Source organism: Lissotriton helveticus, chromosome 9 (genome assembly GCF_964261635.1).
Source record: "Lissotriton helveticus chromosome 9, aLisHel1.1, whole genome shotgun sequence".
Taxonomy (NCBI): Eukaryota; Metazoa; Chordata; class Amphibia; order Caudata; family Salamandridae; genus Lissotriton; species Lissotriton helveticus.
In genome coordinates, this window is record NC_136070.1 from 629,851,764 (window position 1) to 629,865,475 (window position 13,712).

Consider the following 13,712-nt stretch of genomic DNA (forward strand, 5'->3'; position numbering starts at 1 on the left):
GTCGCAATACGTCAGGTTGAAAAGAATCACCACTAATGAACTTGATTTAAAAGAATCACTTAAATCACAGACAACTAAGTATCAGCAAAGAGGATATCCGCAAGAAATTTTGGACACATCGCTCCGTAAGGTTGAAAAATTAAGCAGAGAAACCCTGTTACACACCAAAGAGAAAGATGCTGAAAAAAAGACTGTATGTGTGTTGAAGTATTCTGCAGAATCATCTAAAATCAAAAAAATTATCAATACTCATTGGTCGCTGATCGCAACTGAACCGGATCTTAAGGATCTATACAGTGACAAGATCACGTTTGCGTTTCAAAGATCTAAGAATCTCAAAGAACTTTTGAACTCACGGAAAGAAGCGACTCAGAACTGGAGAGGAATGCTTAAATGCCCCAACTGCACGCATTGTAATAACATGATGGTAGGGAAAACTTTCAGACATCCCACAAAAGGTCACACCATTGAACTACATCATTCCAGCACGTGCGACACTACGAATTGCATATATCTCATCAAATGCCCTTGTGGTAAAGTGTACGTGGGCCAAACGGAACGTAAAATCAAAGTCCGCATTACAGAACATAAGAGCAATATACGGCTAGCCAACATGAAATCTAACATAGCCTGTCATTGGAAAGAAGCTGGGCACCAAATATCACAGTTGAAGTTCATGGTGTTGGAGAGCATTCCACAACGACGAGACATGGATTCCTTGAAACAGAGACTAAGAGCAGAGTTCTTTTGGATCAGAAAATTAAATTCCATTCATCCGATTGGGATGAATGACCGGATCGAACTTTCCTGTTTTCTATAAATAGACACTACATATTGCCTCATCATGCATTGGTTTGACCATTTCCTTAGAGCCCCGATGATTTGTTGAATTGTAATGGAATTCATATTGTGTACCATAGATTTCGCTAATTTTGGAAATATTTACTCCATTGTCTGTTTACATTTTGTTATCAACATGTATAATTTTATATAGGTATTGCACATTACACAGAACGGGCATAGGATATTCGATCACGGGTATTTTCCACACACTTCCGCTTTTGAAGCCTTTGTACTCGGGTCACATGGTGAGGGTTAAAATGCACATTGTCTTTCCTATTGGTCCATTAGAACGCCATGTGATCATCTTTTGCACAAATCATAGCGCGACTTACTTGCGGGTGAATCACTTGATATTTTCGAGACGCGGCATGTTGCGGTACTAACGTGAGTGTGTTTGTTTATTCGTTTTTATCTGTCTAAAGTCGTGGCATTTTCACGTTCTGGTGGAAGCTTTGATCTGGTTTCATTCCGTGCACTTTTCCGCATTTAAACGTGGGGTAGCGGGTATTTTTTGGTCTTATGCACATAGCGCACATTTTTAAGGATGGTTACGTTTGATAGTCAGCACACCAGGGTCCTATGCATCACAAGTTCTTCATCCAGCACGTAACCCACAGAGAACTGTTCATTTGCATGTTCACGGAGTAACACAGAGTTAGATGAATGTACCACGCTAAGTGGAGTAACTAATTTGGTCCTGTTTTAACCCTTATTTCTAGACCCCTGACAAAGGGTCCAATTCTAATGACCCGAAATGCATTGGGTGGACGTGAACAATTGCAATCATGTCGTAATTTGTATCATAAGATGGATATTATGATCAGATGAAGTGAATCAATGAAACTTTCAAATAAGAATTGGTTTTGAAAAACTACAAGATTATTTAAGAATAAACTTTATTTTGGAAGAAACCTCAGTGTTTCAACGTTCATTGAGCGCACAGTCAGGTGGGTAGTAGATGCTACTCACAACATACCCTCCCATTATAAGAGTAACCATCCGCCATGCCAGGTCAATAACATTCCATTTGGCCAGTTCCTGAGGTTAAAGAGAAACTGTACAACAACCCAGGATTTTGATAAACATGCAGTGGTCCTAAAATCCAAATTCAGTGAACGCGGATATCCGAAACGGCTGGTTAGGCATGCTTATAAACGTGCAAAATATTACGATAGAGATAGTTTACTCAGAACTAAAGAGAAAAAAGACACCACCCCCCAGTCCATCATTTTTGTGACTAATTTCAATCAAGTAAGTAATAAATTAAAAAACATAATAAATAGGAACTGGCATCTGATCAATGATAAACAACAGAAAAGGTTACCCAAACCCATGTTCTCCTTTCGGAGGAATCGTACGATTCGCAACAGCCTAGTGCATACTTACAGGGAAGTGATAACAAATAGTCAGCCCTGTATAGATAACGCCCCCTTACCAACTGGTACATTCCCCTGTACCGGGTGCACTAACTGCAAGGACATAATCCGCGGCAATACAGTCACCATAAAAGATGTAGTCTTTAAACCTAGAAGCTTTATGAACTGCCGAACTAAGAATGTAATTTATCTTATAAGCTGTCCATGTGACCTCATTTATATTGGCGAAACATCAAGAGAGGTACGCATCCATATAAATGAACATAAATCGGCGCTACGAACTAATAAAAGAGGTGCTCCTCTGACTGAACACTGGAGAACAGTGAAACATGACATCAAAGATCTGCGATGGTGCTGTTTAGAAACAGTAACCATTAATGCTGGAGGAGGTGATCTGAACCAAAAAAGGAAAAAACGCGAACAGTACTACATGTCAAGATTTAATAGCGTTCGGTCGGGACTTAACAGCAGAGAAGACTGGGAACGGATAACTTAGCACTATATATAATCAAGTATTGCATTAATTCCACGACAAGTGATCTCTCTACCTTCTACTAATATGAAATCAAGCTTGAACAAAACTAGTGCCCTTTTTCTGAACGAAACAAATTGTGCAAGAAAGTTATTCCTAATATTTAATTAGGCAGATACTGTGTTTCCTGTCTATCACAAAAATATCAGTTGAACCCCTGATGACACTCAGTTGGGACTCTTATAGAACCTATCGGTATTCTACAATTAGACTTTGACATCAAATACTCTTCGTGACCATTTATGCGGCTCATTTTTTGCCTTACCATAAATTACGATATCGCGGAAATGCAATCAGATATTTTTACTAAGACTTGCGAACACATGATTAATCTGCGCATACTAGCGGCACTCATATTGAATTGTTCGCGTTGTATCAACACTTGTGTAAAGTTACTTTAAAGAAACTCCCTATCACATGACCCTAAGCCGCCCTATCACTAGGCACCTTCGTACAACCAATGACGACCCTTGTTACATATAAATCGCAAGTTGGCGGGCGCTCACGAACAACTTATCTACACAGAACCCCCGAAACGCTGTCGCAACAGGAGCAGGGAGGCCGACCCTATGTGAGGAGGTAAGGAGAGGTTTAGAGAAAGGGGCTCTCTTTTGGCAGTGTTTTAAATGACTCGTAAATAAAACGTCCTGTTTTAACTCACTAGCGAACCAACATGGGGACGATGAAATCAACAATAGAGACATGGATAAACATAGCTGTGTAACCCCTCTATGGGATAGTAACCACAAGATAGAAACAATAGACGAGCGATCTAACGGCGGCCGTCTGGTTTTATAACCTACACGGACATAATAAAAACCACAAGAGACATACGATACACTAGCGGTTAAACGGGCGCGTCTGGTGTGTTTGTAAGGTACACGCACATAACCATACGGTTGGCCCTTCGTGAACCTATCCCACTGAACTGTGATTTTGAGGTGCAAATAATAAAAGACAAATTCACAATTCTTCGAATAAAGACATACTCCCTACAAGTTGACACAATAAGGGAGATATAAAAATTGAAATTTGAATACCGGTCTTTTTCACCCTCAGAAATCCCAGACTGTGAGGGAGGACAACCCCCAGATTAGAAAAGTCGACACGGAATAGCCAATTGAAAGGGCTACGACTACAGCGATTTGCCATATAGTGAAATGTGGTAAGTGGAAATACCATGAACCTTTAGACCAAAGAGTTAATAAGACATTTTAGACATGAAGGGTAACTCTATGCATTTGATTTAATCCTCAGCAAAACGTGAACGGACATATAACCGGTGGCTCCTGTCACGACAGCGTGAACTTGAATATAATCTTTTAAGGTACCCAATCCTTGCAAATAGATATATACACGACCTAGTGAGAGGTTTAAATCACTACTAATAAAGGCACCTCTATCTTTATTCTATGTAGAGGCATATGAACATCCAGACATATCTATTATACGAGAGCCTGAACTCCGTCCTGCCCAGATCAGGGAACGGTCTTTTTATCCAACTCCGAGGCAATTTTAACCCTCAGGTAACGAGAGAATAGTGCTCACACTTTATCTATAGAACATGTGTGTATACATGAATAGACCATGTTAGATTAACAATCTTTGTTTGTTAATAACAGAGCCCGATGTACTGTTTTTCTATAATACCAATAAACTGACCCTCCAAGAAAACATGTAGTGACAAATATATTTACAATCAACTGTTAGAGCCCAATCTGTGTGTAGTTAAGTTAAAAAGAAGTCAGCAGAGTTGAAAAATTAGCAATAGCATTAAAGATTGTTTGTGCCCATATTAACTGTACCATATACATGAAATAGTAATTGTTTGTTTCTTTGTAGAAACTGTCCTGAAGGTTTTTAATTTACACTTCAACCGAAACGCCGTGTCGACACCTGTTCTTTTATGAACATTTTAACCATTGTCATATTTAGTTGTTTGATTTGTATGATTATGTCTTTTATATAATATGTATTAATATTTTTATGATTGTATGTATTTCTATAGCCTTTGCTATTGTGATAAAAATACAAATTTGCTGAATAAATATGTATTTGTATAAACTCAAGAAATAACCCTCTCCTTCTGCCTACAATTCATTATATCATGTATTTTATAGAATGTTGATTTGGGATTTTGAGTCATAACTGCACAGTTGAAATATCCTTAATAGGTCTCTATATTTTTGTTTGAAATTTGGAGGTTCTTTTACTACTGTGAGATTGGTATTACAGCTTAAAACAAGTCACTGTTGGGCATCTGTGTTCATTTAAGACCACTTTTGTGGCTCCTGAAGGGACGTTTGTGTCTTTTTCTGAATACTTTCCCCTGGTCCCAGACCTTAAATAGAAGGGGGCCTCCTTTACCTTGTTTTGATATTCCTGCATATGTGCACTTTTATAGATATGGGCAATGATCGGAAATAATATATATACATATACGATTATACATTGAGACACAAATATGCACTTGTTTAGTATCCACAAAATAGCATATTTATAGGAGTCCAGTAAACATATATGTAGTAAAAAAGACTGTAAAATAAGCCATAATTTAGGCAAAACATAATATTGCCTGAACATGCTGTTGGACTGAGAATGCTCCGTGTGAGTTATGCAGTAATTCTGCCATGGTCTGAGTGCTTCACTGTGACTCACTTATACCCCAGTTTTTTTTATTTTGGCACTAGGCTCACACTACTATAATATGTGCAGAGGCCTACCCCTGTCCCTGACACAAATGAAGTCCTGCAACTATCCTGTGACCTGAAGGGGTGCACCAATCATGATCTCATTTTGCTGACAGTGAACTTCCGCCCCTGTCATGGGTTTAGCATGTACAGTGGTGGTAGCAGCATAACATGTTTTGGGAATATACAGTCGTGGTCACAAGTTCTATCTGTGTAGCTGGCCCCATTTGTGTGAAGTTCTGCATCAATGTTTAACCTAGATCCTAGTACTAACATCCAAGTCAATTGTGTGTGTTTGTGGCTTGTGCCGTACATGCAGCACGTGCATGAGGGAACGAGAGTAATGGATACCTGCAGGTCCCATTTTGGAAGTCCCTAGACTGCTCCTGTGCAGAAGATGTAGGGGGGATTGTTATCACAGAGAGTGGAAGAGTATTGCTGTCATTCCTGAAAATTAAGGGAGGGGACAAGGCTCCTTTAAATTCACTTAAGAGATCCTGCATAGTGGAACTGCTGATTAGTTTTACTGTGGTACTGTTATTTGTTCGGTATTCGGGGTGCGGCTCTCATCTTTGTTATTCAGGGTGAGAGAGATCTTTAAGGTGAAGCCAGCCTTTTGTCTTCATCATTTCACCGTTCAGTGTGGCTGGTGAAAAGTCAGTTGCAGAAAAGTCACACCTCTTTGGGCCTCTGTTGTGAGCGCTCCAAGCTGGAGACTACCCTGCTGTGAAAAGCATCACTCTACCAAAAGGCTATGTCGGGAGAATAGCCTATTGAGGACACTTGACAGAAGAGCCACTGCAAACCTGATTTGAGATTGCAAGCAAAAAACCCACATTCCTTATCTGCTTTGAATGCATAAATTTGCGAGCTACTTACATCCTTGTTGCTCCAGTTCCAAGTCCTTTCATCAAGGAAGGGAGTATACTGCAGCATACTTTGAGGCCTGCTGTACAACAGCTAGTACTGGTGAAAGCCAGCTTCTCAAAGGAGAGGGTACCTCAATAAGAGTCTTTACTTGCTGGAAGAGCTGTAATCCTGACCAGAAGCACCTGGAAGCCAGTCTGCCTGCTGAGAGAGTGAAGAGCCTGTGAAGCCGCAGGTGGTGTGACTGCCAGGCAGTGCGAGTGTCACATGTCCCGTGCAGGCCCATTGCCAATTTCCCTATATTGGCATGAGTATGCTGCAGTTTTTACTTTGCTTTACACACATATTTTGCTTTGGGCCACTCTGTACTTTCGCACAGAACTAACTGTTATTTTTGTGTTCTTCAGTTTCCTGTGATTTAGTCTGAACACTGTAGACAAGAACAAACAACAATGCCCCTTGTTATTCTGTTTTTGTCAGGCTCTAGCACATAGAAAAAATTCATGCATGCAGCTGTTGTTTGGGAACACATACTCTTTGTCCGATAGGTATGCACAGTCAAGCAAATACACAAGATCGTGACTACACCTGAGATGTATAACCTTCATCTGCGCATGCTAGGGTATGTGGTCTGCTGCAAACACCCAGAGATCTTTTGATATATAATCACTTTGCTTCTATAGAAGGGCAATGGGTAAGTTTACCTGTCTTCTACAATGACAGCTCCTTTTATGATTGATAGATTACTTACTATGCTGAACGTATTTGTGTTAGGCATCTTCCTACATATTGTGGCACGTATACTGCATACTAGAGCACGATAGTTGAAATAAGTATTTTAAACTTTTCTCGTGTCTCTGTCCGATCTTATTGTGGACAAGTACGAGTGTGAGAGCAAAAGGGTGTGCCCTGCCACCGCGATTCCTGAGAGGGTCGGGAGTGTTGTGTTCTGGGGTGTCTAATCACATGTTCCTCTGTGAGTGAGTAGGAGAGCATGTGAGACACTATAGCTAGTCGTTCCCGGGCTCATGGGTACTAAGGTGGTAGGATAACCCAGCCACTGACTATTATGGTTCTATGGCCCCAAGCATAGTTCCGTGAGGCCGCAGAACCAATGCAACACCAGAAAGTGTCAGACTCTAGTGTGGAGGGTCTATAGGAGAAAGAAGACTGCAGAAATCGATCTGTGATTCCGAAGGGGGCTGGTGCAGTCTTTCCAGAAGTGAGGTTCTTAGAGGGAATAACGGGCAGGCAGACGACCTTGCAATAGGAACAATCACAACTGCCCTAACTACTTAAATCAAGATATGTGCCCTTGGTGAATGAAACCATGAAAACCCAGAGCTGTTCCTGTTGCTGACTTCACCTCAGAAGTCAAAAACTATGCTCATTGTGGACATCACCTTCGTGGCTAAGACTTGTGCACATGATGGCCAGCATTGCATTATTACAAAGTGCATCCCATGGCTCTGACTGTGCTGTTGTGACACCCCTGTAAGTGGTGTCCCATCTGTTGCCCAGTGACCCAGAAACAGGTCTGATGTCTGCCATGAGCCCTACCTAACTTCCATTACTTGCCTTCACCGAAGGAATCACAGCTGCAGCTCTGGCTGTCCCATCCTGCTACAGCCTACCCAGACCAAGGGCCACTCCTGCAACCATGCTGTCTCATACTAGAAGCAGGCGAGATCGGAGATACGTGATGCTGAAACACATACAGACCTGCATTTGGGTAAAACTGTATCTTGGAGACTTTACTGAACTGAGCACAACCATAATTGAACAGGGATACCTGCACCTGAGCCTTGAGTAATCTCTCACATAGCTAACCTAACAGGGGACCTGCATAGACTCACAAGAGGGATTCATGTGAAAGCGAGAAGAGGAAGACAGTAAAGACAGTATCCCAAGGTGCAAGAGCCTAAGTGACAGTGCATATTATTGTACCTGCGGCAGTATACAGTTTTAAGCTCGTCTATTAGATTATGTTTCTTATCCAAATAACGCACTGGGCTGGGTAAACAGATATTGCTCTGCTGAGTGATCTGAGTTTCCATACCCCTACACTATCTCCCTAAGAAGTATGAAGATGCTCCAAATTTCTAACACTGAGAGTCAAATGCTGAAGGGGTTGTATGTGGCCCAGTTTGTGAAGCCAAAATAGGACATGATCTGGGACATCCGAGGTAAACTACCCCTGCCCCCAAGGCTGAGGCCTAGTAGCTCCTGCTTGCCTTATGCCCCCTGAACTAGATCTGACACATGCCCTCTGCCAGAAAGGGTATGTATTCATTGTTACCAACTATACACTGTATGCTACCGAAGTCTACATAGTCAGTGTCATTCACTTAATACTAAGCTTTCAATGAGAGTCAATGGCACAACGGGTCCAGGTAGGAAAAGTGCAAAAGGCACTAAAAGCATTGAAGAAAAACAATTAAAACAACGATTTTTTGAATGAAACTAATACTGTTTTAAAAAACATTTCACAACTTTTGGATAATCACCAGTACTCCACAACAGATGACATTAATCCTTGTGTTATTCTTGAAGCTTTGATGTACTTGTTAATGCATAGTGTTATGATGTGAGTTTTTAAGCACCATATTGAATATGCTTCAATACTTCTGAGATGTACTTTTTAGGTCTGGCTATCGCCATGCCTTGTGTAATCAACAGAAAAAAAAGCTTTAAGAAACACAACTGTCAGAGACTTTGGCTACTCCCACGTTTACCTTGATTACAGCATTTAATTGGGCTGAACTTGTGTGGAGCTGCCATGAAAGAGTGCAGTGCTTTTTGCACTTCTATTCAATCCTAAGATGTGCTCCCTCACCTAACATGGCTACCCTATTAAAACGCACTAACATGGCAGTGTGCAAGAAGAAGAACCCTCCACAATGATATGATAGTATTGGCTAAGACTATTGCTCTATGAGCAAGCAGCAGAACAACTGGCAAAAGTATTAGGGAATAGAGATTCCCAACAAGGGATTTCCCCCATCTAAAATGGTTGCTATATCCACCGTGATGACACAGTGGCATGTGAGCCTTTTTGCTTTTTCGTCTTCATTTGCATTAGTGACATTCAAAACAAAAAACACATGAGGAGAGGGAATAGGGCTGAGGCTTTGGGGTATAGTATTGGATTGAAGATTGTTTGATGACTTCAGCCAGTTCTGGCTTTTCATTTACCACAATATTTCCTTCCGGGACATGTCTTTTCTTTTAACATTGTAAGCTGGGTCTGAAAATACCAAAAGGCAAAGTGTTACTGGATAAAATCCATGTTTGGCAAGACAGGTGTAGCAGAAGTAGCAGGGCAAGGTTGTCTAGCACAATAAAAGCAGATTGACTAATGGAAGTGTGAATGACAGTGCAATAGTGTGTGAGAGTACAAATGTACGAAAGAATGCAAGATAGTGAGAATGAGCATGTATGTGTTTGTGTGTAACTGTATATGTGTTATGTGTGCATGTGTTGCAGGTCTGGCATACAGGAGGTTATTCTTACCCAATGAATAAGGGCATCAATAGCATAAGGACGGGAGGTGTTACCTATGGCAAACCGCAGGCCCAGACTTGCTTCTATTAAGACATCTTCATTGGCTGTGGGGATTCGAACTGTCTAGTTGAGAAAGCCGCTAGCCCAGTCATACCTAGCAGCAGGGACACAAAACACCACACCTGGCTGATGTCCCATACATGGTGCACGTAATTCTTAGCATATGGAATGGATCCTTAGCACAAAGATGGAACTGATATTTGAGGTAATTCTTTTCATTAGATTTCCTGCACTCATTTTATAAGGGATGTCTAGCAAAATGTTGACCCTTGTATACTGAAGGTATTTTTAACAGGTACCCATGTCTATTGCTGAAGTATCCATGGTAAATGTGTGGTACTGTCATATTGTATGCACTCCTTGACATAAGGGACTCACCAATGAAAAATTCTGGCCTTGGTATAGTGGAAGTACTTTCTGACTTCTGACATTTGAAAGTAAAAGAACCTACTCTTAGGAAAGGTTAGGATTCTCAGAATACCATGAACGTACTGGATTAGTTCATGAATGCCCTATAAAGGTCTGCGGAGTTTTAGCAAATTTAACCCCAAAGGTTTCAGAAAATTCTCAGGGGAGAAGCCCACTCTCCCTTAAACCACCTACAAGAAATCTGTTAACTTGTTTTGCTAGATGGAATTTAGGGAAAGTTTCACACCCCACCACTTACATAGATCTTTAATATGCATTAGTGAGTAAAATGTTCAGGGTGTAGTGGGGTCAGTTTAAGAGTTGAGTGTGCACTGTCTCTTCAGAAAGGACAGGAAAAGAGATTACCAAAACAGATTCTGGTATGGCTGTGTCACAAAAGCAGCACCGACGTTCACACAGGATGATTTTTTAAACACTGCAATGGATTCAAATGGAGAACCAGAATGTCTAACCTTGACCTCTACCTTGTCTTAGATTCTTTTGGTCTCTACTGGGAATTGGAACAATCTTCCTAAACAAATAACTTTAGATCTGTATTTTAGCTAGACCTATACTATTGAGCCTGCACTTCTGCCCATAATACTCCCTACTTGCTAGCTCGTCAATAACAGCCCAGTGCATTCATGCATGGACATGGCTCAATTGCTACCTATACTGGAACTGATCAACATGGCCCGGTAACAGTAACTATTGGATTTTTATTTAGTGTATCACAGGTGTGTGGCAGTGAATTTACAGGCAGCAATATTGCCAACGCATTGCACACAATTAAGTCAGAAACAAAGAATGGCATTTTGGGAGTTTCATCTGTGACTTACCAGTCACACACCACAAGATAACCCACTAAGTAGTCCTTCATTTGTAAAATAATAAATGCTGGGGCCCAAAGTCTTGCTTGGGAGCCTGTACCCGGAAATTTCAAATGTTGTGAGAGCTGAATATCAAGACTACTTAGACATGTTTCTACTGCGTGCCACTTTTATCCACCACAGAACACTCCCTGTGATTTTAATCTGACTCTTGCAGGTTATTTTTCATCTTTGATTTCTTCCTTGGTTAATTTTGCCATCTTTTCTTTCTCCTGTTTCACTTTTGGTTTTTTCTCTCTTTTGTTCTGCAACTAAGTCTGATGAGGAAAAAAAATGATAGGGGATCCTGAAAATGAGTACTATTGGGCTCCACCTTCAACTACCAGCTCAAATTGAGAACCTCTACTAAGCCTATTATTTTGATACCTGTACATAAGGGCAGCCTTACCCATGAATGTGCTACAACCTCTCTCATTGGATAAACTAAAATTGCACCTTCAGCCAACAATTGACCAGAACCATTTTTTTCAAATTACTATGAGTTGAAGCCTAGGAACAGTGTAAAATCTGCAAAAATATGTTTGTTATACTATCAGATGTGTCCAATATGTTTAAACTGCACAATTTATCACTTTTTCCTCATATAAAGGCCACGAGATTAGCTCTGAACCTATTTCTGGAAATGCTTGTCCTGACCCATTGCTGGGAGCAGAGCTCACTTTAGGAGGGTGCAACCGTTGCAACCGCACCTGGTTCTGACTTTGGTGGGAATGTGTTTAAAAATAGCTTTTGATTTGAAGGCACATGAACTTCCGTGTGCATCCAGGAGTTTTCATACAACAATAATGCCAAGATAACTAACTCTGGTGATTAATGTTGCTACTGGTGAGAAATGGGATTTTTGTCCGGTGGTGGCAGTTTACTCTTTGTGGAGTAGCACAGAGGGTTAATATGCCTACTGCACATGTACCATGCAGATCACAGAACTGAGTGCGTGAACTATGAGTAGCGCTATAATAAAAATGTAATGTTTGTCATTGAGCCCCTCTCTCTGAAAAACCTACTGGAGACTGTCGCACCGGGCGCCACCAACAATAGAGCCAGCCCTGGCTTGGAGTCTTAACCCCCCCCCCCCACAACCCCACCGAAAGTTCGGGCCTAGTTCCGCCCTTGGCCTTTCAGAGGATTGGAACACACTTCCAGCTCAGGGAGCCAAGTTTATTTTAGCCTCTTAACTGGTAAATCTGCCGCTTCCCCAAAACAAGAGGGATGACTCAGACAAAAGTAGGGTGAGCTGCTGAAAAAAACGCAGTAGTGTTGGTAAGTATGGGTTTAACCTTTTCTGAACGCTGCCTCCTTTCTGCCCCAGAGGATAGTACTCACATTTGACTGAACGCCGGTAAGTCAAACTTCATGAACCCTCCACCATTTTATGCGTTTTAAAATTGTGTTTGAAATCCGCACTGGCTGTTAAATGATTGATTTTCCTTCTCCAAAGGGCCCCGAAGAAAATGTGGATCGGTTCCTTCGAAAGTAAGAGTTTTCAATTTCAGATACATACCTTAGCTTTCTCCGGAAGGGGTGGGACGATATCAGATAATCAGGCTGGCGCCCCAATAACACCGATCAGGTGGTACTTGAAAGACAAAGTAGAAGTAGGGTCCGTAAGCTCACGCGCTTTTCTCGCGTGCCTCGTCTACGTGACAGTCTAGCAGGAATTGGAAATTACTGGGCGGAGCATTTGCTAATGTAATTTATATAGAGATAAACAAAGGCCTCTTTCGATTTGAAGTGTCTGAAAATCCAGCTGTAGGCCAGAGGTGTTCAGACGTTTGTGCCGAGACATCCCACGAGTAAAAAAAAATGTCATTTCGGCCCCCCATCTAAAACTCTAGCGTCGAGAATGAGGGAAAGAGCGGGTGCATACATGGCAACATTTTAGAGCAAACAAAGTGAGAGATTAAAAAAAAATAGTCGCGGGACTAATGCTCACCACTGATTTTTAAGTAAAAACGACTTTAATGTGTCTATCTCCCTCCTGAAATCGCGTGTTTTTCAATAGAAGTCAATGGTGGCAATTCTCCCGATTATTATTTTTTAATCTCCCGCTTTCCCCTTCTAATATGGTGGCATGTATGGCGACAAACGATCAGCATTTCGTTGTTGGCAGTTTAATAACATAGTGCAAACAAAAACAGAGTTCTAAACTCTGGGAAACAAAAACAGAGTTTTAAATTATTTTTGTTTGCACGATGCAGAGCTGCCAAAAATAAAATGTGGACCTAGGCCTGTCACATGTTCTAATCTCCCCCTCCAAGAATTAAGGATCCAACTCTTGATGTCAGAGGTGATTCTTGGAGGGGGCATTGGAGCCTGTGTGACAGGCAATATCATTTTATTTCCGGAGGTGAGAGTTTAACCTTAAAATCGGTAGCCTCCCACTTGAATTGGGAGGCTTGTATGCGGGTGGGGACTGGGGTATGTTGCATACATGCCAATAGACCCAATTCGGACGGGAGACTCCAGATTTCTAAGGTAAAGCCAATAAGTCTCACCTTTCCAATAGGTTCTATTTTCGTTTTCTCTATTCTACTGTACTTGT

At 41.3% G+C, this 13,712-nt stretch overlaps 1 protein-coding gene across 4 annotated transcripts in view; it reads right to left on the reverse strand.

Moving 5' to 3' along the window:
• The window catches only part of LOC144781713 (putative palmitoyltransferase ZDHHC24), a 385,661-nt gene extending 372,770 nt beyond the window's left edge, over positions 1 to 12,891 (reverse strand). The window contains exon 1 of one of the 4 annotated variants that reach the window (XM_078660690.1): positions 12,672 to 12,891. The gene's annotated coding sequence lies outside the window, so the exon portion shown is untranslated. The remainder of the gene's footprint in view (positions 1 to 12,671) is intronic. The other 3 variants (XM_078660689.1, XM_078660688.1, XM_078660687.1) reach the window with 3 other exon arrangements.
• Positions 12,892 to 13,712: the final 821 nt, after the last annotated feature.